Source organism: Nicotiana tabacum, chromosome 20 (genome assembly GCF_000715075.1).
Source record: "Nicotiana tabacum cultivar K326 chromosome 20, ASM71507v2, whole genome shotgun sequence".
Classification (NCBI taxonomy): Eukaryota; Viridiplantae; Streptophyta; class Magnoliopsida; order Solanales; family Solanaceae; genus Nicotiana; species Nicotiana tabacum.
In genome coordinates, this window is record NC_134099.1 from 125,875,063 (window position 1) to 125,891,693 (window position 16,631).

Consider the following 16,631-nt stretch of genomic DNA (forward strand, 5'->3'; position numbering starts at 1 on the left):
TAAAAATACCCCTAACCTATTCAATTTGTTTCACCATTGCTCTTAGTTAACCTATTTGGTCCCCTAATGCCCTCACAGTTATTTCTTGGCTCATATTTGTCCCTAAAATAAACTGTCCCTTTTAAGAGCTGAAACTGAGATGACATGGCACTCTCTTATTGGTCCATATATAACCCAAGTTTGCATTAAATACCTGCTCGTCTATACATATATTCGGACCACCCATACAAATCCGAAATTTCTAACAGAAGCCCCGGCCGATCCTTTTCTCCATTCGCGTGACCTTCTTACTTCATCTAAGTAGAAGTTCTGCAATTCTGTCTCTTTTTTTTTGGCGTTTTCGTATATATACCATATATGAAACTATATTAGCAAATATGTTCATAGTTTGCTTATTACCCTTTATGTTAATAGTATTTCTACCTAATATATATAATGCATTAAATAAGAAATTACTGTAGCTTTATGATTCCTTATTTTGCGCGCTAAAAAAGGGGAGTTAAATATTTTCCAGATCTTCCCCAACGCAAATCACGCACATTCCATAATTATCGTTGGCTTCACTTTGATCTTCCACAACGCAGAACAAGATTTTCTATATTCTGTTTTTGCGATACACTCTGTTTCAAGAAATTCTCTCTATATCTCTCTCTATTTCTGAATTGCAAATTTCAGTAATACAAAGCAAATGAAAAGAGAGCAGCAATTCCACCATTGACAACCATTAAAAAACTTGAAAACTTTGGATTCAAATTTAGGTTTTCAAAAATCATTATTTGTTTGGATTGGGTGTTGTTGAAACTAATCGGGAATATGGTTTGGAGTTTATATCTCAATTTTGAGGGGTTTTAGTGAAGATTAGACTTGGTTTTGACTGAATTTCAGATTGAAACTTGAAGAAGAAGAAGACATATTGCAGAAATTATAGGTAAATTGTAGATTATTTGTATTCTGATTGTAGATGCTTTATTTTCTATTTTCACAAATAAAAACTTCTACAAATCTTCTGAAAAACGCAATTATGTCAAAAATCCCAATTATGCTACAATTGAATGAGAATTGGGATATAAAAATTCAATTTACCCAGTTTGTAGATATTTTGTAGATAAATTGTAGATTTTTTGTATTCTAATTGTAGATGCTTTGTTTTCTATTTTCACAAATCCAAAACGACTAACTGCAAAAAACGGAATTATGTCGAAAATACCAATTAAGCTACAATTGAATGTGAATTGGGATATTAAAATTCAATGTACCCAGTTTGTAGATATTTTGTAGATAAATTGTAGATTATTTGTATTCTAATTGTAGATGCTTTGTTTTCTGTTTTCACAAATCAAAAACGACTAAAACTTCTACAAATCTTCTGCAAAAAACAGTCTACAATTTAGTATAAATGTAGTAATTATGTAGATACCCTTACAAATAATACTACTTTATACATACTTAAACTGATTTGTTGTATATTTGTAAATTTTTTGTAGAAAACATACTGAAAGATATGTTCTTTCAGTGTATATCTAACATATTCTCTGTTGCTAATTGATTCTGTTTTCATCTTATCTCTAACTGGAACGGTTCTGATGGATGTTTGAATTGGGAAATGTTAAGGTAAGATTTTCAGTTAATATTACTGAACATTCCCAATTATTCACCAAAAGCTGCTACTGATTTTTCATCACAACTAATAGCATCATCTGGAATATATGGAAGAACCAAAAGTAATATTTTGGATTAGGCTTCAACGAGAAACTTATTGCATCGAAGAATGAATATTGGAGGAATCTGCATCCAAGAATGCCTGGATTAAGCACTTCAAATTCTGTTCTCATATAAACAAAGAAGAATTTTCAGATTCCTTTAATTAAGGAGTAAAAAACGTACAATTAATTATACCCTTAATTAATTATGGTATAGAATTGGTAATTTGGTATACTAAGTGTAATTAAGTCAAACCTTAAACATTGAGAGTAATAAGGTTTCCTATGTGGCATAGGAATGCAAAAATTCCTTTTTTTTCCTGTTGAACAGAAAGCACTGAGATGTTACTGTAGGCATATAAATTTTATTGAAATTAAATCTATAAAATAACTTGGATTAATATTTTAAATAAATATTATGGACTAATATAATTGGGTTAATTATATAAGTCCAATATATATGAGTTAAATAAATAAGTCTAAATCCATTGGGCTAGCCTACGAGTGACAAACGGGCGGCTTGGGTCGGATATAGTTCGGGTAAAAAATGAGTAATGAAAAAACAGAAAAATTATTCGACCCGACCCATATTTAATACGGATAAAAAATGGGTTAACCGGCGGATAATCTGAGTAACCATATTATCCACGACTTCTTGAATATGATTAATTTTGGGAGAATTCCTAATCTCCCAAACTTGGGGTACCCCCAATTTGATGATTTACAAATGTAAAAGTTAAACTCATTAGTTATCCATTGTTTACTCATTGGTTATCCATTTTCTAAATGGATAATATGGTTCTTATCCATATTTAACTCGTTTTTAACAAGTTCATTATCCAACCCATTTTTTAGTAGATAATATGGGTGGTTAACTGTTTTCTTTTAACCATTTTGCCACCACTAGGCTATCCCATTTAATTGGGCTACAAATGATGAGCCCATTTCATTAGGCCCAAGATGTCATTTTCCTAGAGGCCCAGTTTGGTGACACGTGTGAAATGACGTGTCACGCCAGGTCAAACGGAAGAGCCAATAAGATCATGCCACATGTCAAAATGACAAGGCAAACCAAGTCAAAATACTACGATTGCTGCAATATTTTTCGGTCTAGATTATTTTCTTAACGTAATTTTATTGTCTACAAATTTCGGCACGCCTAGTGGGATAATCTCTACCTCTCATCTCAACTTTTCAATCATCAAAATTCAAGAACAATGAAATGGATTCAAAGAAAATCAACTCCCGATCAACTTCCACCATGACTACTAATTCTAGGTTCTACATTGATGTAGAAAATATCCTCGATATTACCTTTGGAAGCTTTGGACCAGTTACATAGAGCAAAGCAAGCTCTTTAGGACGACAATCACTCCAAGTGCCATCCGCATCAACCCCTATTTTCGGATCTTCATCCTCAATGAACGCACTTGAAGGAGAAAGCAATGTTGCTGAAAAAATTAAGAAAACTCTAGCTTTGCTTAACCTCTTAGGATCCAAGAACTCTATTGTGAAGGAAGATGATGGTACTTCAAGTGACGGATCCTCCCCACTTACACCACATAGCGTGAGCCAATCGAGGATCAATCTATATGATAATCCATGCTATTCTCCGTCGTCCATAACGATCATGTAAATATTGATGACGAACGCTTCATCTGTGGAAGAGAAGTTGGCAAACTTGACAGAAGCAATTGCTGGCTTGAGAATAAAGATGCTAGAATTGACAAGTTGACAGATAGAGTGGGAATCTTGATGGAAGAAGAGTCCAGCCATGCACCTGGTAAGCTCCTAGATGTTCCAAGGAATGATCCTCTCCCAAGACAAGTAGCATCCGCTAATGCTATCCCTGTCTCATCTGAAGTGATGATTCCAATCGATCAACTAAAGGAGTTCATTAAAGGGACTATCAAAAATAAGTATGAAATTGCTTCTAAGTCCTTTCTTACATACGCAAAGTTGTACACTGCAAGGATCTATATGTTGAATATGCCTACTGGTTATCAACCTCCAAAGTTCCAACAGTTTGATGGCAAAGGCAATTCAAAACAACATTTGGCGCACTTCGTTGAGACATGCAACAATGCTGGGGCTTATGGATATTAACTTATCAAGTAGTTTGTCCGCTCGCTAAAAGGAAATGCTTTTGATTGGTATACATGCTGTCACACCTCCTTTTTCCGCACCCGCGAGGGCGCGAGGGAGTTTTTTCCAATTAAAGGACAATCGAAACGGGATTTGTTTAATTATTTCAGAGTCGCCACTTGGGAGATTTAGGGTGTCCCAAGTCACCAATTTTAATCCCGAATCGAGGAAATGAATGACTCCATATTACAGTCTGCGTACCAGAAATCCGGATAAGGAATTCTGTTAACCCGGGAGAAGGTGTTAGGCATTCCCGAGTTCCGTGGTTCTAGCACGGTCGCTCAACTGTTATATTTGGCTTGATTATCTGATTTTATACGAATATGAACTTATGTGCAAATTTTAACTTTTAACCGCTTTATTATTATTGTTTTTACAAGAATGTGAACATCGCTTAAAACACGTCTTTGGACTGCGTCACATGAAATGCACCCACAATCCGGAACGCATTTTATTTGATGTTTTGAGATTTGGATTTGGGTCGCATGAAATGCACACCCGAGCTTAAGAAAGTAAATTATTAAACATGCGCCTAAAGAGACTATCGCGTTATTATTTTGCGGAGGCCGTGAAATTCGCTAAACGACCCTCCCGAATTCTAAGTAATTTTAAACAAGTATTTACTGAGGGCCCCGCAATTTGTGTTTTTATTCGGCGAGGCTCATCTCATTCTTATTTTTTAAAGGGATTTGCAATGTCATGGAAATGCATCTCGGGCCACGCCATAATCAATATACCCGTGATTAGAGACACATTTCGATTCCGTTGAGATTTTTAGATTTGGGTCACATAAATGTGCACCCGAGTTTAGGAAAATTAAATTATTAAAGGCGCGCCTGAAGCAACTAGCGCATTATTATTTTGGGTAGGGCCGTGAATTTTGCTAAACGGCCCGTCCCGGAATCTAAGTGTTTAATACATATATTTTGTGAGGGCTCCGCAATCTGTACATTTTTATTTTTGGCGAAGGTAGTCTCGTTTTTTTTTTGTTTATTTATTTATTTGTTTTTATTTACTTTTTTTTTATTTTTTTTAAAAGGATGCCATTTTTACGCCTTTAACAATACTAAACCTTACGACTTTTTTACAACTAAAATCTCATAACTTGTCATAAAAAAAATAATAAAAATGAGTTTAGTGAACGAGTGTTTCGGGCGTAGCAAGAGCATGTACTAATAATAATTTTGTCTGAATGACCTAAGCAAAGGAAAGGACGAACAGATTAACGTCAAACTTGTGTCATAGAACAACTAGTCCAACTTAATTAAATGACATCGGATAAACAAGAATCACGTAAAACAAAAATGAGCAAAAATGCAGACGATGAAAACATAAGCAGAAAATTATCGTACCAATTTCTATATTGCATCTTCGAACATTTAACGTAACATTTCCTTATCTAATACTTGAGGTTTACTAACCTTTGAACCTCGGCAAACTCAGGACGACAAACACGACCCCGACGGAACTCAAGCCGGGCCTCACTGGACGAGGAACAACAACGAAACCTCGGACAAACACCTCGACGTACCGGACCTCGACGAACCAACGACGACCTCGATGGAAAGCTTGGACCCCAAAACTGTCAACGCCCAGAGATTTGGGCTGTTGTTGATTGTTCTTCGACGCAGCAGGCCAAGACGAGGGGATGGAGCTGAAGGGGTCGAGGGATAGCGACGACGCAACAGTGGTTCCGACGAGGAAGCAGCAGCAACTGCTTGATAGCAGCTGGGGCATGGGGTGTGGGGGGTCGTCTGTGGGTTTGGCTAGTGAGGAAGACGATGGGGAGTTGGTTGCGTTTGGACGTGGAGATGAGACGATAAGGCTGGACGATGCAGACGGTGTAGTAGTACGACTGGTTTTGGAAGAGTGACGACGAGCAATGGCGGGTGCGTGGGGGTGCGACTGGTTTCAGTAGGTGTTTGGACGTGGTGTTTGGGTGTGACGACGAGGGCAGAGTTGGGTTATGGGGTAGTGGTCGTGAGGCGGAGAGGGGGGTCGTTTTTGGTGGTGTCGGACGGTGGTGATGGGGCAGTGACGAACGCTGCTGCTACTCGTCGGGCTGTGTAGTGATGATGGTCGAGCTGGGAGGAGGAGGGTGTTTTGGGTAGTGTAGATGGCGTGGAGGTGACGGACTGGTTATGGCATTTTGGACGTAGGGTCGACGATGGAGGGAGTTGGTCTGTTGATGAGAGGATCGTGGGTTTCTTGTAGGGTTTTGTTCATTTTTCTTGAGGAAGAAGACGGAGGAACAGTTCCCTCCTTCCAAAATTTTTCAAAAAAAAGCCCCCATTTCCAAATGTTTCATCCGTGTATTATAATGGGTTTGCCCCAAAAAATGAGCCCACGTGTGGTGGGGTTCAAGGTTTGTGTCCCCCACGCATGGTGGGGTTCCCCATGTGTCCTGGACACGGTTTATTATGGGTTAGGTCCGAAATTAGGCCTAAAACCGGGTAGTTTGAACCCGAATATTATTCTTTTGCCCGGACCCGAGAAATAGGAACACGTTGCTTAACTAGTCCTATGTAAGCAAAATAACTACCAAAAATAAGACTAGTATTTAAACAAAACTATATCTTTTTTTAAATATTTTTCAAGATTTAAAATAGCTACAAAATATTAATAAAACTATTTTTTTTGTAATTTTCGTTTTTATATAAAGATAAAATATATGAAGTAATATTTTTTTTTGTATTTTTCAAAATTATAATGACTGCAAACATTAATAGAACTATATATTTTGTAATTTTCGAATTTATATAAAGTACCAAAATAAAGTACAATTTTTGTATTTTTTCCACGTTTATGAGAAATGCATAAACTAAAATTTATATATGTATTTTTTGTGATTTTTTCTTTTTGCAACGAAATAAAGTAAAAATAGTTAAAATGGCTATATTAGACCCAATTTCACATATTCACGCTAAAAATGTGAAAATTCTCGGGGAGGGTCAAAAATCACGTGCTTACAGCTGCCCTCTTTGACTGGAAACACGAAGAGTTTTCCGACAAAGAATGACTAGACGTGTTTTTGACCCGACCATTACTTGGACGGACTACACTTAAGGAAAGGGAGGGAATGTGACCGAGCCCTGGTATCTGAGCTGCCTACATATCCTTGGTTTTACAGGAATCAGGCCACGTGTAGTTCGGATATGAGAGAGATAGTGAAGTGTACCGAGGTGAAGAGCCGATCGAGGTGCCGTTCCGTTGAGGTTCCGGTTCGCGGTCCTGTCATTACAACAAAAATGAAAACTGAAAAAGACTAACTAAACCTATCAGCTACTAGTTACAAGGATTCCTATCTCTAAGTCTTCTGAAACTTGATCTTGGGTCTTGAATGGTGCTTCATACAGACTTTGGATTTGAACCTTGATACTTGCTAGTTGTAGGTGTTAGTTCTTGAGCAGACCACATCTGTTCTCCACTTCCGTATTTTTCTCTTTTTTGTTTTTCTCTTTTCTTGTTCTTCTTCTTTTTTTTTCTTGTTTTTTTTTTGTTTTTTTTTGTTTTCAGCTCATGTTGATCATCCCAGACTATTGATTCGCGTTCTTGAGGCGAGCTTCTAACTTGGATTGAATGCTGGGGATTTCTGTTGTAATCCTTCTGCTTTCCAGTGGGTTACTGCTTGAGCTTTGACAGGCGGACTCCTGACTTCTTCGATCTTTGACATACCACAAACTCCGTTCTACAGGCGGGTCCCTGACAATCAAAACAAACAAAACAAACAAAATTTCCTAACCCAGTTTGCACTGGGGAGGTTTGTGAGTCGTTAGCAAAATCGTAGCCCACTGATACTACTGATGCAGTGCTGAGAGTGAACTAAACACTAGATTAGGATGTATTCCCTTGTTATACAGGTGGGCGCCTAACTTCAATGCTTGAAATGTAAGGACTGAAATGTATTCCTCTGTTCTATGGGCGGGCTCCCAACTTCAACACTTGTAATGAAAAAGACTGAAATGTATTCCTCTCGTTATACAGGTGGGCGCCTGGATTTAGGAAAATGACTCTTTTTTTTCAAAAAAATTTTTTAGCATCTTAGGAGAAAGATTCATCGGACTAAGATTTTGATCCTAGGAGAAGGTTCGTCAGACTAGGTCTCTGTCTTAGGAGAAAAATTTGTTTTTTGGTTATCTTAGGAGAAAGATTCATCAGACTAAGATTTTGATCCTAGGAGAAGGTTCATCAGACTAGGTCTCTATCTTAGGAGAAAATTCATCAGACTAAGATTTTGATCCTAGGAGAAGGTTCATCAGACTAGGTCTTTTCTTTTTGTTATCTTAGGAGAAAGATTCATCAGACTAAGATTTTGATCCTAGGAGAAGGTTCATCAGACTAGGTCTTTTTTTTTTGTTATCTTAGGAGAAAGATTCGTCAGACTAAGTCATTTTTTGTTTTTTGGTTATCTTAGACTAGGTCTTTTTTTTGTTATCTTAGGAGAAAGATTCGTCAGACTAAGATTTTGATCCTAGGAGAAGGTTCGTCAGACTAGGTCTCTATCTTAGGAGAAAAATTCATCAGACTAAGATTTTGATCCTAGGAGAAGGTTCATCAGACTAGGTCATTTTTTGTTTTTTGGTTATCTTAGGAGAAAGATTCATCAGACTAAGATTTTGATCCTAGGAGAAGGTTCGTCAGACTAGGTCTCTATCTTAGGAGAAAAATTCATCAGACTAAGATTTTGATCCTAGGAGAAGGTTCATCAGACTAGGTCATTTTTTGTTTTTTGGTTATCTTAGGAGAAAGATTCATCAGACTAAGATTTTGATCCTAGGAGAAGGTTCATCAGACTAGGTCTCTATCTTAGGAGAAAATTCATCAGACTAAGATTTTGATCCTAGGAGAAGGTTCATCAGACTAGGTCTTTTCTTTTTGTTATCTTAGGAGAAAGATTCATCAGACTAAGATTTTGATCCTAGGAGAAGGTTCATCAGACTAGGTCTTTTTTTTTGTTATCTTAGGAGAAAGATTCGTCAGACTAAGATTTTGATCCTAGGAGAAGGTTCGTCAGACTAGGTCTCTATCTTAGGAGAAAAATTCATCAGACTAAGATTTTGATCCTAGGAGAAGGTTCATCAGACTAGGTCATTTTTTGTTTTTTGGTTATCTTAGGAGAAAGATTCATCAGACTAAGATTTTGATCCTAGGAGAAGGTTCGTCAGACTAGGTCTCTATCTTAGGAGAAAAATTCGTCAGACTAAGATTTTGATCCTAGGAGAAGGTTCATCAGACTAGGTCATTTTTTGTTTTTTGGTTATCTTAGGAGAAAGATTCATCGGACTAAGATTTTGATCCTAGGAGAAGGTTCGTCAGACTAGGTCTCTATCTTAGGAGAAAATTCGTCAGACTAAGATTTTGATCCTAGGAGAAGGTTCATCAGACTAGGTCATTTTTTTATATCTTTAACAACCACTTAGGAGGAAATGCATCTCCTATGGGTAAAACATAAACTTAGGAGGAAATGCGTCTCCTATGGGTAAAAACAAACTTAGGAGGAAATGCATCTCCTATGGGTGAAACTTAAAGTTAGGAGGAAATGCGTCTCCTATGGGTAAAACTTAAACTTAGGAGGAAATGCTTCTCCTATGGGTGAAACTAAAACAAACCGAGGAGGAAATGCGTCTCCTATGGGTAAAACTAAAACAACCTTAGGAGGAAATACATCTCCTATGGGGTGAAACTAAAACAATCTTAGGAGGAAATGCACCTCCTATGGGTAAAACTCAAACTTAGGAGGAAATGCATCTCCTATGGGTGAAACTAAAAACGAACTTAGGAGGAAATGCATCTCCTACGGGTAGAACTCTAATGATTTCAAACTAGGAAGTGCGTCTCCTATTAATGAAACCTTCGCTTTCTTTTTTTTTGAATTATTTACTTACCTGTGTTGTCCTCCCTCGAAACTGTTGGGGATTATTTAGATGGGGATGACTTTTTACCCTTTTTTTCATTATTATCTTTTTATTCTTTTTTTTTATTCTTTTTTTTTTTTTTGCATAGCTTCTTCCTTCAAATACTACCTCCCTTGAGAGTCGTTTTGCCTTTCCCCGAAAGGAACCGCTGAGGATACCGACTTTCCAACCTTGTGTTGGATTCCTCGCAACTGCTAGGGATAACATTGTTGGGGAATTATTTACTTACCTGCTAGAGATAACACTGTTGGGTAAAATGTTATCAGCTGGGGGTACCTGACTTCCAGAAAATTTTCTAAATGGAAGGAAAATTTTCTGCCCCAGTTTGATAATATCCCTTGTGGCATGCGTTTCTGCATCAATGCCATTTCCTTTACCTGTTTCAAATCAAACAAAATTTGTTAGTTTAAAACATGGTGGTTGGTTGTGATACTCCTACTGGGATGGCTTTCCCTTTCTCCTTCCTTGCTCTGCGTTCAACAACTTGTTGGGGATGATATTATGTGCTGGGGATAATCCCTTCCTGCTGGGGGATATCCCTCTTCTTTTGTGGCATAGCTTGGAAACTGGCATTTCCCCGACCTTTTAGTCTAGTATGGATTTCGCCAAATCATGCTCACTGCTCTCCTTGCTTTGTTCACGGGCCTTGTCTTTGAGGTTTATAACCTTGGTTTTGGCAAGGATATCCCTCTTGACGCTCGTCAATCCTTTTGTCAATTCCCTTTTGCTGGGGATATCTTTACTGACACTGGCCTCGCACTTGTTCCTTGATGACTATACCACTTGGATGTACTAGTCAGATCTCATTTTGGAAAGCTGGTGGCCTATTTGAAGTCATTTCATACTTGTTCTGACCAGATAGACTCTATTGGGGATTTTTCTATGAAAGGAAAAGATAAAAGGGAACAGAATAAAAAGACAAAAGGAAAAAAACATGACTCTTTAACAAAAGAAACTATAAATAAAAACCCTATCAAATGCAGATACCGACTCTAATGGCCATGACATGCATATGTGGCCTATCCTCTGCCGTCAATCATCTTTTAAGATCTTCAATTGGCGATTCCCCCTCTGATTCTCAATCTTATTCGACTTGTAGTGCCCGAAGGGTTTTCACTATCAAGTCTCTCTCATTTTTAGGTTCTTCTCTCAGCTTTCATCGCCTTATGGTGCCTGTGAAGGTTTTCACCAATAAGACTCTCTCGTTTTATATCTCTCTCCAGCTGGGGATTTGGAGTGTTGCTGGTATGACTCTTTCTGTTGGAGATTAGAGTCCTTTCTGCTGTGGAACAGAATGTTATGTTCGCCGGTAAGACTCTTCATTTGTCTGACTTGGCATTTTTTGAAAACTGATCAGAAGGTCTTTCTTTGGACCGTAATGTGGGTTTTTGGATAGGGCTAGAAAAAAAAAGGGTATTAAACGCTCAAGAAAAATGCATTAGTTTTGGGTTATTAGTTACAACCTTCGGAATTAGATTTATTCACAATAAACGCAACCTTTGCCCCAGTTTCTTGCTTGGGGATATTTTACTTAATTGTTTTTTCATTTTTCAAAACTATGACCGAGCCGTGAAGCGCCTACGTATCCTCTTTGAGGAATCAGGTCAAACGTAGTTCCCAATTCCTCTTTTTCATTTGATTTTCTTTTTTTCTTTGTTATCAATTTTCTTTTCTTTTCTTTTCTTTTTTTTTTCTCTTTTTTTGTTTTCTTTCTTTCTCTCTTTTTTTCTTCGTTGCTACTGATTCCGAACGAGGGGTATGAAAGAAAATAAATAAGGCTCAAAAGGGGTAACGAAGGATAAAGTGTTTGGGTAGCAGAACAAAATGCCTTCGTCATTTCAGTCTTCAAAACATGCCAAGTGCAAACAACACACTTTAAATTTGTAGTCTCTTCTGATGGTGCTGGACTTGACAATTATGTTAAACATTTTATTTTTCCTTTGTCATTTCTAAGCACCGTTGGTCGACACTCTCATTATCATGACTGACCCTCATGCCAATTTGGCGAATCTTGCTTTTAACGGTTTTCTTTGTGCTTAACTTGCCCCAGTTCCACATGACTCAAGCTCTGAATAATCTCAAACCGTCCTTATTTTCTTTAAATGGTCTGATCGCCTTTCCAAGGTTTTAGGATTAACCTTAAAGACTAGGCCCAAAGTGAGTGCGCATGTCATGTCCCTAGAATCGGCATTGAATGAAATGATAAAAGGACTAAACAAAAGACGACTGGAACTAACAAAAGACCGACTTTGTATTAGACTACCGGCGAAATGGTTTGAATAATAAAACAAACAAAACAACCAGAATAAAATCCTAACACAAACTGGACAAAATTTAAACAAACTGCTATGACAAAATGGAAAGATAAGAAGGTTTGACACATGACAAAATCCCAATTACAACCTTAATAATCCGAACAACAGAAATGACCACAAAATAAGCCACCACAAGCTTCTCTCTTGCTGACCAAGGAACGAAGCGTCCTCCCAAAAAATTGGCATCTTAGCCACTGAGCTTTGCATCAATACTGCCAAGACCATTACCCGCTTCAACATCGTCACCCTCTGTCAACAAGTTCTCGATAGGGTTCGAGTGCTCCATGTCACTGTTATTGATCACAATCCGCCCTTCTTGGATCATTCTTTCTATTTCTCTTTTCAAATCCCGACAGCTTTCAACATTGTGCCCCTGGACATTGGAATGGTATTCACACCTTTTAGAAGGGTCAAAGCTTCTTGCACGTGGGTCCACACGATTTGGAGGAATAGGTGCAATCATGTCATGATTCTTTAATTTCTCAAATAAGCTTTCATAGGACTCTCCTATTGGTGTAAAATTATCTTTCAACCTTTGTTCCCCTTTATACCACTGGCTTGGCTGTAGGTTATAGGGCATCTGAAAATTTTGTGGAGACTTCTGGAGATTTTGTGATGCTCGTGCTCGCCTCCTGGGGTGTTTTGGTGGCTGGACAACATACTGAGGTGGAGCGACAGAGTATTGAGCGTCCTGAGGTGGATAATACTGCTCAGGGGAGCCATAGAAAATCTGAGGAGGCTGCTCATACCTTCGAGATGTTCTCCTGGGACCTCTTCTAGACCCTGATGTCATCATGATTTCTTCAATCTCCTCATTTGTGTCGCTAAGATTATCTGACTCAACCCGGATAGCCTGAGTTGCGGCTTTAAGAACAGCTTGACTTATAATTTTGCCTGTCTTAAGACCATTCTCTACCATTTCTCCAATTTTGATTGCTTCCGAGAAGGTTTTGCCAACTGCGGACACCATGTTTTGAAAGTAATCTGGCTCTTGCGCTTGAAGGAAGATAGTAATTAGCTCGTGGTCATCCATGGGTGGCTTAACTCGAGCTGCTTGCTCTCTCCATTTTATGGCATATTCCCTGAAACTTTCACTTGGTTTCTTCTTCAGGTTTGAAAGGGACATGCGGTCTGGGGGAATGTCGATGTTGTATTGGAACTGTCTGACAAAGGCCTGTGCCATGTCATCCCAGACATACCAGCGAGACGTGTCTTGATCCATAAACCATTAGGAGGCTACTCCTGTAAGGCTTTCCACAAAATAAGCCATCAACAATTTTTCATTTCTTCCTGCACCTCTCAGTTGATTGCAATACTTTTTCAGGTGGGCTATGGGATCTCCATGTCCATCGTACTTTTCAAATTTTGGAGTCTTGAAACCAGGCGGCAAGTGGACATCGGGGAACATACATAGATATTTGAAGGCAACACTCTTTTGGCCTGCCAACCCTTGCATGTTTTCCAACCATTGTTCCAAGATTTTCACTCTTTGGGTCATTTCTTCCTGTACCATCTTTCGGGCAGGCTTTTCAGTTTTTGCAGCAAGATCAAACGAGTACGAGTGGTACTCAGGAGAGTGGTACTGCTCTTGTTGTGTCGCAAATTGTGACTCATGATGAGGAACCCTCCGACTCTGAGTCTCTGGAGCACTTGTAATAGCTTCGACGTTAGTTGTCATTTTTCTTTGAGGCACAAACCAACCACCTCAACTTTCTTCACAATTCAAAACCAAATTTGTTAGAATGGACTCAGTCGGTCCTTATTGTTATCAATATATATATATTTATTTATTTATTTATTTTTTACCAATATATATATATATATTTATTACCTTTGTTTTTCCTTTTTTCTTTTTTTTTCTCTTTTTCATTTTTTTTTCATTTTTTTTGTTGTGGTCGAATCTTATGGAGATTGCCTACGTATCATGACCCCGCATGAATCAGACCTTGCGTAGTTCGGACCAATAAAAGATAAACAATAGTAAACATTTTTCAATTTTCATATTAGAACAAACTGAGTTTCAAAGGTTTGAAGATGACCTACAAACTTGAAACTCAGGCAACCCACATTATTCTAATCAAGAGATTTATAAACTCAAAAACAAAAGGCTAGCTCCCTTTCTCTGTTCGACAAATGCAACCAAACAGTTATTTTTGCAAATGTGGCCCCTTCCAATTTTCACATGAATTTTGAGGCTGGGGAGGATTATTTTGACACTTTACAAACTTGTCCATTCTTTTACGAAAATAACCTTTCGACAACTGAAAGATACTCTAAGGCTATTTCGGCAAGAACGGTTTAAGACGCGGCCGAAACTGGCTCGGCTTATTATGACAAAATTTGAACGGTATTCACCTGACCGTCGACTCTTTTTTTTTCAAATTATAATAAAAACTTGGTGTTGCAAAACACGGCCCTTCAGCGTCTCGGGGACGAAGCTTTTTAAGGCTGTGTGGGTCAACTGGACCAAACTCCTAGACATGACCCAAAAGGTGGCTGTTTATGCAAAGTCAGTCTTCCGGCGTCCCTTTCGGGAACATTCGGCTATTTATGACAAACAAGCATCTCCTGACTTAGTTATGACTCTTTTATTGTTTTTTTCGAAAATAGGAAACCCAATACTGCAAACACGGCCTGTCAACGTCTCGGGGACGAAGATTTTTAAGGTTGTGCGGGTCAATCGGACCAAATCTTAAAAAATGACCCAAAGGTGGCTGTTTATGCAAAGTCAGCCTTCCGGCGTCCCTTTCGGGAACATTCGGCTATTTATGACAAAACAACATCACCTGACTTATTTATGACTCTTTTTATCGATTTTCAAATTAGAAAACTCAATACTGCAAACACGGCCTTTCAACATCTCGGGGACGAAGATTTTTAAGGCTGTGTGGGTCAACTGGACCAAATCTTAAATATGACCCAAAGGTGGCTGTTTATGCAAAGTTAGCCTTCCGGCGTCCCTCTCGGGAACCTTCGGCTATGTATTGATAAAACAACGTCACCCGACTTCTTTATGACAAAATTAAAATTTGACATATTATTCTTTTATTATTATTTGTTTTTGGCTTTTTAGCAAAAGGTGGGGTTGGACCCGATGAGGGTTGCCTACATATCTCACATCCGGTGAGAATCAAACCCGCGTAGTTCGGGCAATCAGGAATAAGTAGATGAACTAACTCCTTTTTTTGTGAATTTGTGAAAGAACTACTTTAAAAGAAGAAATGAAGTATATTTTTTTGGATTTTTGATTGATTTTTTTGAAAGAAATACTTCTAAGATATATTTTTGAATTTCATTTGCTTTTTTTTTATTCTAAAGAAGAAGAAGAAAATATTTTTTGGAATTTTACCTTTAATAAAAGAAATGCTTCTAAAATGTTTTTTTTTGAATTTTGAATTTTCTTTTCAATTTTTGAAAGAAGAATCAAAATATTTTCGGATTTGTTTTTTTATATTATATATATATTTTTTTATTTTTATTTTAAAAGAACAATTAGAAAGACTTTCGAAAGAAGTAAATAATGGAAAATATTTTGGATTATTTATTTTGAAAATTGGGATTCTAAAAACTTTTGGCAAGACAAATGTTCTTGCAACAGATAAAGATATATATACAGTTTTTGGAAATAAAGAAAAACTTTTTTGGATTTTTTATATATATATATTTGCAATAATAAAACCACTTTCAATGCCCGACTTTTTTTTTTTATTTTTTTTGGCATTTTCATAGACAAACAAAATAAAATAAAATAAAATAAAACATTTTAAAAACCAGACTCTTTTTCATTTCCATTTAATGGCAAAACAAACTATTTTCTTTTCTATATTTTCTGAAAAAACAAGATAGAACAATGATGATTTTTTCCTATTTTTCCTTTGCTTTTAATATAACAAACCAATAAGACATTTCTTTTCATTTTCTCAAAATTTCGGCAGAGTTTCGATACTACTTGGACATTGGTTTTTCCTTCTAAAAATAAGTAGTTATATCTCTACACTGCCATTTTCTCATCTTTTCACGATTTTCTAATTTGTGGAAAATGATGACAACATACAAAATCTTTTTGAATTTTCCAATGCTCTTTTTTATTTATTATTATTTTGTTATTATTTTCAAAAATGTGGCATTGGGGACATAATGATTTCCAAGACTTCTTGGATTCCGCAAATGCTCCCCATGCGCTTCTCCCAACATATGAAGCATGAGGGACATAGGGAATTCCAAGACTTCTTGGATTCCACAAATTTTCCCCATTTGCTTTTCCCAAAAATGAAGCCGTGAGGGACACAGGGAATTCCAAGACTTCTTGGATTCCACAAATGTTCCCCATGTGCTTTTTCCCAAAAATGAAGCATGGGGGACATAGGGAATACCAAGGCTTCTTGGATTCCACAAATATTCCCCATGCTTTTATTAGAATAACATCAGGTTGGAAATGACCAAATGACCCTTTCGCCCTTGACTAAATACAACATGCAGCACATAGGACGCCAAAAGCTGGTCTATTATTTTCAGGTTGCTTGCCCTAGACGGACCCAACCCCTGTGTTGAGTCCC